General features: G+C 48.9%; 2 non-coding genes across 2 annotated transcripts; one reads left to right on the forward strand and one right to left on the reverse strand.

The window, feature by feature from the left end:
* The first annotated feature begins 7,018 nt into the window (after window positions 1–7,018).
* trnap-ugg (transfer RNA proline (anticodon UGG)) lies at window positions 7,019–7,108 on the forward strand. Its single transcript is given in 2 exon segments — window positions 7,019–7,054; window positions 7,073–7,108. It is a non-coding gene; the product is annotated as a tRNA-Pro (tRNA).
* Window positions 7,109–12,022: 4,914 nt separating this feature from the next.
* On the reverse strand, window positions 12,023–12,094 carry trnaw-cca (transfer RNA tryptophan (anticodon CCA)). The gene has a single exon. It is a non-coding gene; the product is annotated as a tRNA-Trp (tRNA).
* Between the last annotated feature and the right edge of the window lie 440 nt (window positions 12,095–12,534).

Here is a 12,534-nt window from a genome sequence, read left to right on the forward strand (position 1 = left end):
TGTTGTTCAATGTCACCTCGAGCTGCTTTCCTTAAGATCGGTGCTCTCTTCTGCAAGCTGCCTGCCTTTGCGTCAACTTACCGAGTGTCCAAATGTCGCATATCGATGCACTCGCCAAATCCACTCAACTCATGTGGCAAGATTTTAGAGGTCTCAGTGGTAGTCTGTACTTCGTCTGTTTCCTCTGAACTGAATCGCAAACCCAGTTCTCTGCGATGCCAATCAGCTGGTAAAGTTGAAACACATGCCTTGCGGTTTCGTCCCTTCCTTGCAGTAATTCGCCACCCTGGTTCAGACGAGAATGACAAGCATCACGATTCAGACATAGTCCCCTACTATTAGGACGGATACCACCGATTGTGAATAACCTCAGAGAGAGAGACAAGTGACAGACAGTCGCCTTGGACTCGATGGGCTGAACGGCATCTGTCTGCGCGAGAATGATGCGACGTGTTTATGCCGTCCCACTGCCTGTCTCTGGGACAGAGAGGCTGAGGGAGCAAAACTGGTTCATTTTTAACCGTCCCTTCCGTGTTGGACTGCCTGCAGTCCCTCAGCTCAGAGCCGTGGGGATGACTCTCAGTGAGTGAAGGTTTCACTCGGATTCTCTTCATCTGGGACACTTTGGGGCTCAGATGTTAACTGCTGCGCGATCGCAGCAAAGAAAGCGATGCCCACTTTGCAATAGACTTTCTGTAAGATCGCTGCGTGAAGACGATTTCTGAACACCAAGAAGGCTGCACAGCAATGTGAATTTACCTGGGCGAAGAGTTCTCGGTGTCCATTTCTTTCTGTCCTGCCAGTACAGCATCTTTCTATCTCTCCGATAACAGACCCTTGGAGAAAGTTCACAATCAAAGTTGTTCATGTTCCCCGCATTAATGTAACTGACACCTCTCACTCCAAGGGTTTCTGAGAGAGAGAGAGAGTGAGAGAGCAGAAGAGCGAATGGACTCTCCCCGCCCCCCACCGTACACCCCTTCCCACCCCCCAGAACAACGTGCAAGTAGAAATAAAATGGTTTCATTATCCACCAGTGGAGATAGTCCAGTTCCTGGGGATCAGACAAAGTGGGCATTCTGCCCCGGGGGCAGAATGACAAGCAGATGTTCTGGAAACGCTTTGCTGCTTGCAATTCTTGCAGCAATGTGGAATGTACTTCACACTGAGCAAGTTTCAGCTGGTACAGAGTCTCCGATGTACATTGCTGTGTTTGCCGCCAGCTCAGAGAGAGAACAATAGGTTCCACTCTTCCTTCACTCGCAACACCCCACACCCACCTCCCATAGTGCCAAGGCACTTTCCCCTGCAACCGCCGAATGTGTAACACCTGCCCATTTACCTGCTCCCTCCTGAATATCCAAGGGCTCAAACATACCTGCCAGGTGAAGCAGCACTTTTGCCACAACCTAGTCCACTGCATTCGCTGCTCACAGTGTCATTTCCCCAATGTAGCACGAAACATAAACTGGGTGACTGCTTGGCAGAACATCCCGGTTCTGCCCGCAGAAATAAAGGCCCTGACCTTGCGGTTGCCTGCCACTTTAACACATCACCCTGTTCCCTGGCCAACATCTCTGTCTCAGGCTTGCAGCAGTGTTCCCGCTCCAGATGAAAGAACAACACCTCATTTTCCACTTGGAGACCTTACAGCCCTCCGGTCTTCAATATCGAGTTCCATAACTTTAGGGCCTGAACTCCCCCATGTCCTTGACCCCTACCACACAAACGACTCCTTGTTATCACCTCGTCTGCTAGGACACACTACGTATTGTTAGCCGCTAACAGTCTCCATTAACAGTTATTCGCCCTCTCACGCGGATCGTTATTCACTCCTACGTCCTTCCTATTGTTCTCTCTCTGAGCTGGCGGCAAACGCAGCAATGGACACTAGAGACTCTGAACGAGCTGAAACTTCCTCAGTGTGAAGTACATTCCACATTGCTCCAAGAATTGCAAGCAGCAAAGCGTTTCCAGAACATCTGCTTGCCATTCTGTCCCCGGGGCGCTGATATTTGTCTCATCCCCAGGAACTGGACTACCTCCACTGGTGGATAATTAAACCATTTCATTTCTACTTGCACGTTGTTCTGGGGGTGGGACGAGGTGTAGGGTGGGGGGCGGGTAGAGTCCATTCGCTCTTCTGCTCTCTCTCTCTCTCTCTCTCTGAAACCCTTGGGGTGAGAGGTGTCAGTTACATTAATGCGGGGAACATGAACAACTTTGATTGTGAACTTTCTCCAAGGGTCTGTTATCGTGGAGATAGAAAGATGCTGTGCTGGCAGGACAGAAAGAAATAGACAACAAGGACTCTTCGCCCAGGTAAATTCAATTGTTGTGCAGCCTTCTTGCTGTTCAGAAATCGTCTTCACGCAGCAATCTTACGGAAAGTCTATTGCAAAGTGGGCATCGCTTTCTTTGCTGCGACCGCGCAGCAGTTAACATCTGAGCCCCAAGTGTCCCAGATGAAGAGAATCCGTGTGAAACCTTCACTCACTGAGAGTCATCTCCATGGCCCTGAGCTGAGGGACTGCAGGCAGTCCAACACGGAAGGGACGGTTAAAAATGAACCAGTTTTGCTCCCTCAGCCTCTCTGTCCCAGAGACAGGCAGTGGGAAGGCACAAACACGTAGCATCATTCTCACGCACAGAAGCTGTTCAGCCCATCGAGTCCACGGCGATTCTCTGTCACTTGCCTCTCTCTGAAGTTATTCAATTTGGTGATCTGTCCTAATCGTGGGGGAATGTGTCTGAGTCGTAATGCGGTTTCTGACAAGCCGACCGTTTTATCATTCACGTCCGAACCGGCATGGCGAATTACTACAGGGAATGGACAAAAACGTAAGGCATGTGTTTCAACTTTATCAGCTCATTGACATCTCAGAAAAGTGGTTTCACAATTCACTTCAGAGGAACTCGACGGAGAACAGGAGAAGACCACTCAGACCTCCAGAAGCGAGTCACTTCGCCTGCGTGAATTTGGCGAGTCTATCAGTACGATACATGTCACTCAGACACTCGAAGTTTTGGGGAGCAGATGCAAAGGAAAGATATAGAACAGAGACTCACGACAAAGGAAAGCTGCTCAAGGAGAGTTTGAGCAATAGCAATAGAGGATGGTCTCGAGCTATGGGCCTCTGGGTTGTGGGGCCCGCACGCTTTCGTTGCGTCACTCTGTGTTTAGTATGCCGTGCGTTTTCTCAGAACCCTTCAGCTTTTCGACAGTCATCTGGCATGCACGTTCCAGACTCATATCAAAGATCTCCACTGCTGTTATGTAATATACTGCTGCGCAGAGGTGTGCAGGCTGTGTTAATATGAACATTCTGTTGGTCGAACATGACCACCGAATTCGATTTTGTGTCCATTGAATCTGCCCCTTTATCACTGTCAGACAGGGATTTACTGACCCTAACCATTCCTTGTACGAAAACGTTCTTCCGAAGGTCACTTTTACTTCTTTTCCTCATGAATTTAAAACGCTGCCGAATCGTTCTCGATCCTTTCAGGCGTGGGAACACTTTCACGACATTGTTTCCAATCTCTAGTCCCCTCATGACTTGGAAAACTTGCCACGCCGGATTTCAAACTTCTGTTCTCCGAGGAGAGCTGTCCCAATTTTCCAAACTACCTTCATCGCTGACCTTCCTCAAACACGGGACCACTCACGTCAATCTGTTCAACGCTATCTCCAATCATTTCACTTCCCCGCTACCTGCCCCATTCGTACTCCAGGGAGCCCAGCCTCGTTTATCGAAGGTGCCTTTTGAGAAGTTTAATCGGGCATTTTTGCACAAGTCAAGAAAGCCGGGATCTCTCGCAAGTCTGCCCGTTAGAAGACCCAATGCGAGAATCATACCCCTAGACCAACGAGCCACAGGCCGCTGGCTCCAGCACCTCCTGAACCAGCTGAGACTTGCTCAGTGTGAAATACATTCGCCATTGTTCTCAGAATTGCAAGCAGCAAAAGAGTTTCCAGAACAGTGGTTCTCATTCTGTCACCCTGCTCATTTTGTTCATTTTCAAATGAACAAAACCACCAGGTCTAGTCCATCTGTGGAGAGAAAGGAGAGATAATGTTTTGAGCCCAACGATCCGTCTTCGGAACTGATGGAATGAGTGGGCGGGTAAAGACCGTGGAAGAAGGTGGACAGGTTCTAAAATGATTGAACTCGGCGTTGGGTCCTGAAGGCAGCACGGTCTCTCAGGAGAAAATGAGGTTCCGCTCTTCCAGCTTGCGCTGTGCCTTTTGGGAGCACTGCAGCAAATCAGAGACTGAAATGGTGTCATGGGAACACAGTGGGAAGTTGAAGTGACAGGAAACTGGAAGCTAACGGTCTATGGGAGAAAGGACACAGAACGGGGGATGTGCTACAAAAGTGTACAGAAAAGCCACACCCCCAGACCAGACCCTGAACTACAACCATCAAAACACAGACAAGAGAAGCTGCATGAGGACGCTGTTCCAAAGGGTGACGACACACTGCAGCACTGCCGACCTGTGAAAGGAAGAAGAACACGTCTACAGAGGCTTCACCAGGAACGGATATGCCCGCAACTTCATCCACAAGGGCCGAGCAGACAAACAACGAGACAAGGATCTGCCACTACCCAACACACTCACCACTTTACCTTATATAATAAACCTCACAGAACTAATAGCCAGACATCTCCGACCACTCGGATTCATGACAGCCCATAAACTGACAGCCACGCTCAGACAACAACTCACCAGATCAAAAGACTCAACCACATCATGTGGAAAACAAATATAGTTTACAAGATTCCATGCAAAGGCTGCACGAAAGGTCGACAGTACAGGACAAACAGGCAGACAACTAGCAATCTGTAACCATGAACAACATCTACCCATTAAACACTATCTCTGGTACCCACACAAACACAGATGACAAGGACGATAAAATCGACTGGGACAGCACAACGGTCATAGTACATCTGAACAGAGGTCAGCCAGAGAAATTCAACAAACACGGCACTCATCCACGGACTCCACCAATAAACACATTGACATATGCCAATCACTGCAGCGAACAATCGGAATGGTCAAACAAAAGCAGCAGAAACAGAACCAAATACATTCCAGAAGACACAGTACAGCAGCGCTTCACAGGTGGCTCCAACGCACTGAAGATGTCAACTAGACAGAGGATGTAACGCCTGCAAATCAACTTCCCAGCTCGTCGAGCTGCGACAACGGGCAGCTGAGCTACAAAGCTTTCCGCAAATCTTGAACGGAAGTGTAATTCCTGCCGAAATTTGAGAGCATCCTGTTTATGTCACTCAGTTCCTGCAAGCAAAAACTTTGTTGTGATTCTGTTCGCCGAGCTGGGAATTTGTGTTGCAGACGTTTCGTCCCCTGTCTAGGTGACATCCTCAGTGCTTGGGAGGCTCCTGTGAAGCGCTTCTGTGCTGTTTCCTCCGGCATTTATAGTGATCTGTATTAGATTAGATTACTTACAGTGTGGAAACAGGCCCTTCGGCCCAACAAGTCCACACCGACCCGCCCAGACCCATTCCCCTACATTTACCGCTGCACCTCACACTTCGGGCAGTTTTTTTTTTAGCATGGCCAATTCACCTGACCTGCACATCTTTGGACTGTGGGAGGAAACCGGAGCACCCGGAGGAAACCCACGCAGACACGGGGAGAATGTGCAAACTCCACACAGTCAGTTACCGGAGGCAGGAATTGAACCCGGGTCTCTGGCGCTGTGAGGCAGCAGTGCGAACCACTGTGCCACTGTGCCGCCGTGCCACTTCCGGTTGTCAGTTCCAGCTGTCCGCTGCAGTGGCCGGTATATTGGGTCCAGGTCGATGTGCTTGTTGATAGAATCTGTGGATGAGTGCCATGCCTCTAGGAATTCCCTGGCTGTTCTCTGTTTTGGCTTGTCCTATAATAGTAGTGTTGTCCCAGTCAAACTCATGTTGCTTGTCATCTGAGAGAGATCCCGGGTTCAAATCGCCGTTTCGGACGTGAATGACAAGACGGTCCGCATGTCAGAAACCGCATCCCGGGGATAGAATGACAAGCAGATGTTCTGAAAACTCTTTGCTGCTGGCAATTCTTGGAGCAATGTGGAATGTACTTCTCACTGAGCAAGTTTCAGCTGGCTCAGAGTCTCCAGTGTACATTGCTCTCTTTCTCGCCAGCTCTTTCCAATTCACTCAATGTCGGCTTCAGCAGCTTCCCCGTATAACGGCGCACTGTTGTGCACCTCGCCTTCTCATCTGCTTCCCAAAAAACTTCGACGTAAATATTTCACATTGATGCACAGGCCCAATGTGCACAGTTGAGATGACACACTCGTGGAGGTCTGCGGGGTCTTCTCCTGTTCTCTGTACCCTATGGTGAGGAGGGCAATGCTTGTCACTGGTCACTCCGGTGTCAGAGAAAAGTTTAGAAAGAAAATAGTTTAATTTTCTGCCAGTAGAGAGGGCCCGGTTCCTGGGGACGGGCAACCGGCAGCAGAGAGACAGAATGAGAAGCAGCTGTTCATAGAGTCATAGAGATGTCCAGCATGGAAACAGACCCTTCGGTCCAACCCGTCCATGTCGATCAGATATCGCACCCCAATCTAGTCCCACCTGCCAGCACCCAGCCCATATACCTCCAAACCCTTCCTATTCATATATCCATCCAAACGCCTCTTAAATGTTGCAATTGTAGCAGCCTCCGCCACTTTCTCTGGCAGCTCATTCCATGCACGAACCACCCTCTGCGTGAAAAAGTTGCCCCTTAGGTCTATCTTATATGTTTCCCCTCTCACCCTAAATCTATGCCCTCTAGTTCTTGACTCCCCGACCCCAGGGAAAGGACTTTGCCTATTTATCCTATCCATGCCCCTCATAATTTTGTAAACTTCCATAAAGTCACCCTTCAGCCTCCGACGTTCCAGAGAAAACAGCCCCTGCCTGTTCAATGTCAACTACACTTCACTCTGAGCAAGACTCAGCAGGTTCAAGAGGTAGAGCGGGGGCGCCGGGGCTCTGTCTTTGTGGCTCGTTGGTCTAGGGGTATGATTCTCGCTTTGGGTCTTCGACGACGCGGACTTGCGAGAGATCCCGGGTTCAAATCCCGGACGAGCCCGCGTTTCATGACTTGTGCAAACGTGCCTGCTCAATTTTCTCAAAAAGCACCTTCGTTAAACGAGTTTGGGCTCCCTGGTGGACCAATAGGACAGAAAGCAGCGAAGTGAAATGATTGGCGATACCGTTGAATAGGTTGACGTGAGTGATGCGGTGTTTGAGGGCTGTCAGCGATGAGGGTCGATTGGAAATTTGGGACAGCTCTCTTCTGAGAACAGAAGTTTGAAATCTGGCCCCATTGAAGCTTGCGAAGTCTAGACAGAGAAAGTAATGTATTCATAAATGGTCCCACGCCTGAAAGGATCGGCAACGATTCGGCAGAGTTTTAAAGTCATGAGGAAAAGAACCAAAAGTGACATTAGGAAGAACGCTTTCGTTCAATGAGTGGTTGGGGTCAGTAAATCCCTAACTGACACTGACAAAGAGGCAGATTCATTAGACGCAAACGGGAATCCGGTGGTCATGTTTAAAGTAACAATGTGCAGAATTACATGGAGAAGGCAAGAGAATGATACGAATAGAGACCCACGTTTACTTACTGTGTCGACCCAGCAGAGCGTCTATTCAGAGTGAAATCACAGTTCGACCAACAGAATGTGGGAAGTTAGAAAAAGTTTATATTTACAAAGCCTCCATACGTCTGCGCAACACCATATAAGACGACAGCAGTGGAGATCTTTGACATCAGTCTCGAACGGGCATGCCACACGCCAGACGAAAGGCTGAAGGGACCTGTGGAAATGGGCGGGCATAAGAGCAGAGTGGCGCAGCGGGAGCGTGCTGGGCCCATAACCCAGAGGTCGATGGATAGAAACCATCCTCTGCTATTGTTCAGTGTCTCCTTGAGCGACTTTTCTTTGTGATGGCTCTCTGTTCAGCATTGAGACTTCCTGCGTGTCTGAATGCCCCGTATCATACCGATACTGTCGCGAAACTCACACCGTTCAAGTAACGTGCTTTTGGAGGTCTGAGTGGTCTTCTCCTGTTCTTCGTCGGTTTCCTATGAACTGAATCGCAAACCCACTTCTCTGAGATACCAATGAGCTGAGACGCATACCTTGTGATTTCGTGCCTTCCCTGCCGTAATTCGCCTCGCCGGTTTGGACGTGAAAGAGGATCAGCATGTCAGAAACTGTATCACCACTCAGACACAGTCCCTTAGTATTCGGACAGATATCACTGATTGTGAATAACCTCAGAGAGAGACACGTGGCAGAGAGTCGCCGTGGACACGATGGGCTGGACCGTCTCTGTCGGCGGGAGAACGATGGTCCGTGTTTATGCCGTCCCGCTGCCTGTCTCTGGGACAGAGAGGCTGAGGGAGCGACAATGGTTCATTTAACCGTCCCTTCCGTGTTGGACTGCCTGCAGTCCCGCAGCTCATTGCCTTGGGGCTGACTCTCAGTGAGTGAAGGTTTCACTCGGATTCTCTTCATCTGGGGCACTTAGGCTCAGATGTTAACTGCTGCACGGTCGCAGCGATGAAAGCGATGCCCACTTTGCGAGAGATTTTCTGTAAGATTGCTGCGTGAAGACGAATTCTGAACACCAAGCAGGCTGCACAACAATGTACTCATATGAATCTACTTGAGGGAAGAGTCCTCGGTGTCCATTTCTCTCTGACCCACCAGCACAGCATTTTTCTATCTCTCCGATAACAGACGTTTGGAGGAAATTCACAATCAAAGTTACTCACTTCCCACTCATTAGATTACTTACAGTGTGGAAACAGGCCCTTCGGCCCAACAAGTTCACACTGATCCGCCGAAGCCCAACTCACCCATACCCCTACATTTACCCCTTACCTAACACTACGGGGAATTTAGCATGACCAATTCACCTGACCTGCACATCTTTGGACTGTGGGACGAACCGGAGCACCCGGAGGAAACCCACGCATATACGGGGAGAACCTGCAAACTCCACACAGTCAGTCGCCTGAGGCGGGAATTTCACTCGGGTCTCTAGCGCTGTGAGGCAGCAGTGCTACCCACTGTGCCACCGTGCCGCCCACAAAGTGTAAGTGATACCTCTCACCCCAAGGGATTGGGAGTTAAAGAGCAGAAGAGCGAATGGACTCTTCCCTCCCTCCAGAAAAGCGGACAAGTAGAAACAAATTGGTTTAATTATCCGCAAGTGGAGATAGACCAGTTCCTGGGGATGAGACAAATATCAGCGCCCCGGGGACAGAATGACAAGCAGATGTTCTGGAAACACTTTGCTGCTTGCAATTCTTGGAGCAATGTGGAATGTATTTCGCACTGAGCAAGTTTCAGCTGGCTCAGAGTCTCTCGTGTACATTGCTCTCTGAGTTTATATTTGCACATCGGCGACATGTCTGCACAACAGCACATGACACTACAGCAGTGAAGATCTTTTGATGTCATTCTCGAACAGGCAAGTCACACGCCAGATGAAAAGCTGAATACTTCTCTGGAAAAGCTACCGTGCAATGCAGGAGAATGGCACAGCGGGTGCATGCTGGGATCATAACCCAGAAGCGAAACCATTTTCTACTACTCACTTAATGTCTTTAGTAGCTTTCCCGTATAACGGCGCTCTGTTCTTTTCCTTGCCATGTCATTTGTTTCCTAAAACTTCGGGTATCTGAGCTCAATATATCACATCGATACACAAGTGAAATTTACACAATTGCGCTGGCACCCTTGTGGAGCTCTGAGTTGTCTTGTCCTGGTCTCTGTCGGTGTGTCCTGATCTCATGTGAAACCTCTGCTCTCAGATGGCAATGAACCGGTGAAATTGAAACACATGACTTGCTGTTTTAGTCCATTTCCCGCAGTAAAGAAACGAACGGTGTAAGAAAAGACTTCCTGCAGGATTGTTGTGTTAAGACAAATTCTGAGCACCAAGCAGGCTGCACCAAAATGCACTGATATCAATTTACCTGAGGGAAGAGTCTCCAGTGTCCATTTCTCTCTGTCCCGACAGCACAGCATCTTTCTATATCTCCGTTAACAGGACCTTTGGAACAAGTTCAAAGTTGCCCATTTCCTACGCAAGTCTGTAACTGACTTCTCCTGCCTCACGTAATAGTGTGAGAGAGCAGAAGAGTGAATGGGCTCTGCCTTCCACCAGCACAGCTTGCAAGTAGAAACGAAATGGTTCAATTATCCACCAGTGGAGAGAGCCCGGTCCCTGGGGACAGGAAAAACAGCAGCGTCCTGGAAGCAGCGAGACAGATTGAGAAGCAGATGTTCTTGAAACTCTTCCCTACTTGCAATTCTGGGAGCAATGCACAATGTATTTCGTACTGAGCAAGTCGCAGCTGCTTCCGGAGGTGGCTGCACCCATGGCTGGTGGCTCGTTAGTCTGGGGTATGATTCTAGCTTTGGGTCTTCGAGCATATGCAGCCGCGTGAGAATTCCCGGGTTCCAATCCCAGGTGAACCATCATTCCTTAAATTGACCTGAGCAAAAATACCTGATGAATTTTCTCAAAAAGCCGCCTCGTGAAATAAGATCGGACTGCCTGAACTAGGGACGGCGCAGAGCTGCCATTGCAGTGAACACGGCGAAGGGAAACACTTGTTCAAAGTGAGAACAAGTATTGCAGATTTTTCGCCCGCGCAATCCGAGTCTGAATGAATCCTCCACCTGTATTACGCTCAATTCTGAGGGTGACACTTCAGGAAGCGGGGAAGTGAAGTGATTGCAGACAGCGCTGAACAGGTTAACGTGAATGGTACCGTCCTGAGGAATGTCAGCAATGAAGGGAGATTGGAAAGTTTGGGGCAGCTGTCTTTGGAGAACAGAGGGCTGAAAGCTGGTCTGATTGAAGTTTTTCACGTCATGAGGGTTTTAGACAGAGGAAATAATGCAGTGAAAATGCTCCCAGGCCTGAAAGGATCGAGAACGATTTGGCAGAGATTTAAAGTCATCAGGAAAATAAATAAAAGTGACATTAGACCGTTTTCGCACAGGGAGTGGGGTCAGTAAGTCGCTGTCTGACAGTGACAAAGAGGCAGATTCAATGGACACAAAAGGGAATTCGGTGGGCATGTTCAATGTAACAATGTGCAGATTTACAGGGAGAAGGCGACAGAATGAGACACTTATTTACATATTGTGTTGAACCAGCAGAGCTAAGGTGGGCTGCGTAGCCTCAGTCTGCGCTGTCACACAATTCGTGTTTCTGAGTGAAATCGGAGTTGGACCAACAGAACGTGGGAAATTTGACAACGGGTATATTCTGCTCAACAGGATACTCCATCACAGCAATGAAGGTGTTTTGACATCATTCTCGAAGGTACATGACACAATGTAGATTCAAAACCGAGCATTCCTTTGAATCACGGAGTAATTTGTTTACAGTTATTCAGTTGAGGTGAGCGGAGTTGCGCATTGGGATCCACTCCAGTTGATAGGTCGAAGCCGTTTTCTCCTGTGTGATAGTCCCACCAGCACTCCAATTTGCTGTGCTTCCAGTCAGTAGATGCAGCTCACTATCCCATACTGATACACGGGCCACGATGACCCAGCTGTGGTGACAAGCTTGTGAATGTCTGAGTGCTCTTCTCCTGTCCTCAGTCTGGCTGCTATGATCCGAATCATCAAACCTCTCTTCTCCGAGATCGGAATAAACTGGTGAAGGTGAAACACATCAGTTGCGGTGTGTCCCATGCGCAGGAGGCCCTGCAGTAATTCCCCACGCTGTTTCATCCTCCAAGCAGCATCCTCTCGGTGAATTACGCTTGCCAAAAAAATCGATTGAACCAAATCAGTGTCCGCCACTGGATTTTACTGACACCGTTTATAAAATTCAGGCTCACCGTTAATGTGGAGAGAGGCCGTCAGACGAGAGTGATTGAACGTTTCCGCAAAGAAGATTTGGCTCAACAGACATTCGGAGCAAACGTACTCCTTTATTGATTTGAAATGTAAGAAGTTGACGTTAGTGAGCCTGACGTGATTTGAACACGCAACCTTCTGATCTGGAGTCAGACGCGCTACCGTTGCGCCACAAGCTCACGCATACCCTACACACTCTATTCATGCTTAAGGAAAGTGATCGCACTGCAATGATTTTACGTTATGAGAAACAAGGGAGATCAACAGTTCATGTCTGTTCTGTCTCTCCCTCCTCTCCTTCTGTCTCTCGAAACAATTTCCAACTCTACCTCCATAAAAAGGAGAAAGAACTGTGGATGCTGTGTATCAGAAACAAAAAACAGGAGTTGCCGGTGACCCTTTCACAGAACTGATGGTGATTGGGAAAACGTTGGTTTACATGCAGGAGATAGTGTGTGTGGAAGGGACGAGGATACTATGGGTTTCAGGCCCTAGAATTATTGAATTCGATATTGGGACCAGATGGATGTATGGTCCCCAAGTGTAATATTCGGTGCTCTTCGTTCTGCTGGTGCTGAGCTTCGCTGGAACACTACAGCAAACTTGAGACAGAGATGTT

This window comes from Chiloscyllium plagiosum, unplaced genomic scaffold, assembly GCF_037043375.1.
Source record: "Chiloscyllium plagiosum isolate Xiang-an unplaced genomic scaffold, Cpla_swu_hap1 HiC_scaffold_27, whole genome shotgun sequence".
Taxonomy (NCBI): domain Eukaryota; kingdom Metazoa; phylum Chordata; class Chondrichthyes; order Orectolobiformes; family Hemiscylliidae; genus Chiloscyllium; species Chiloscyllium plagiosum.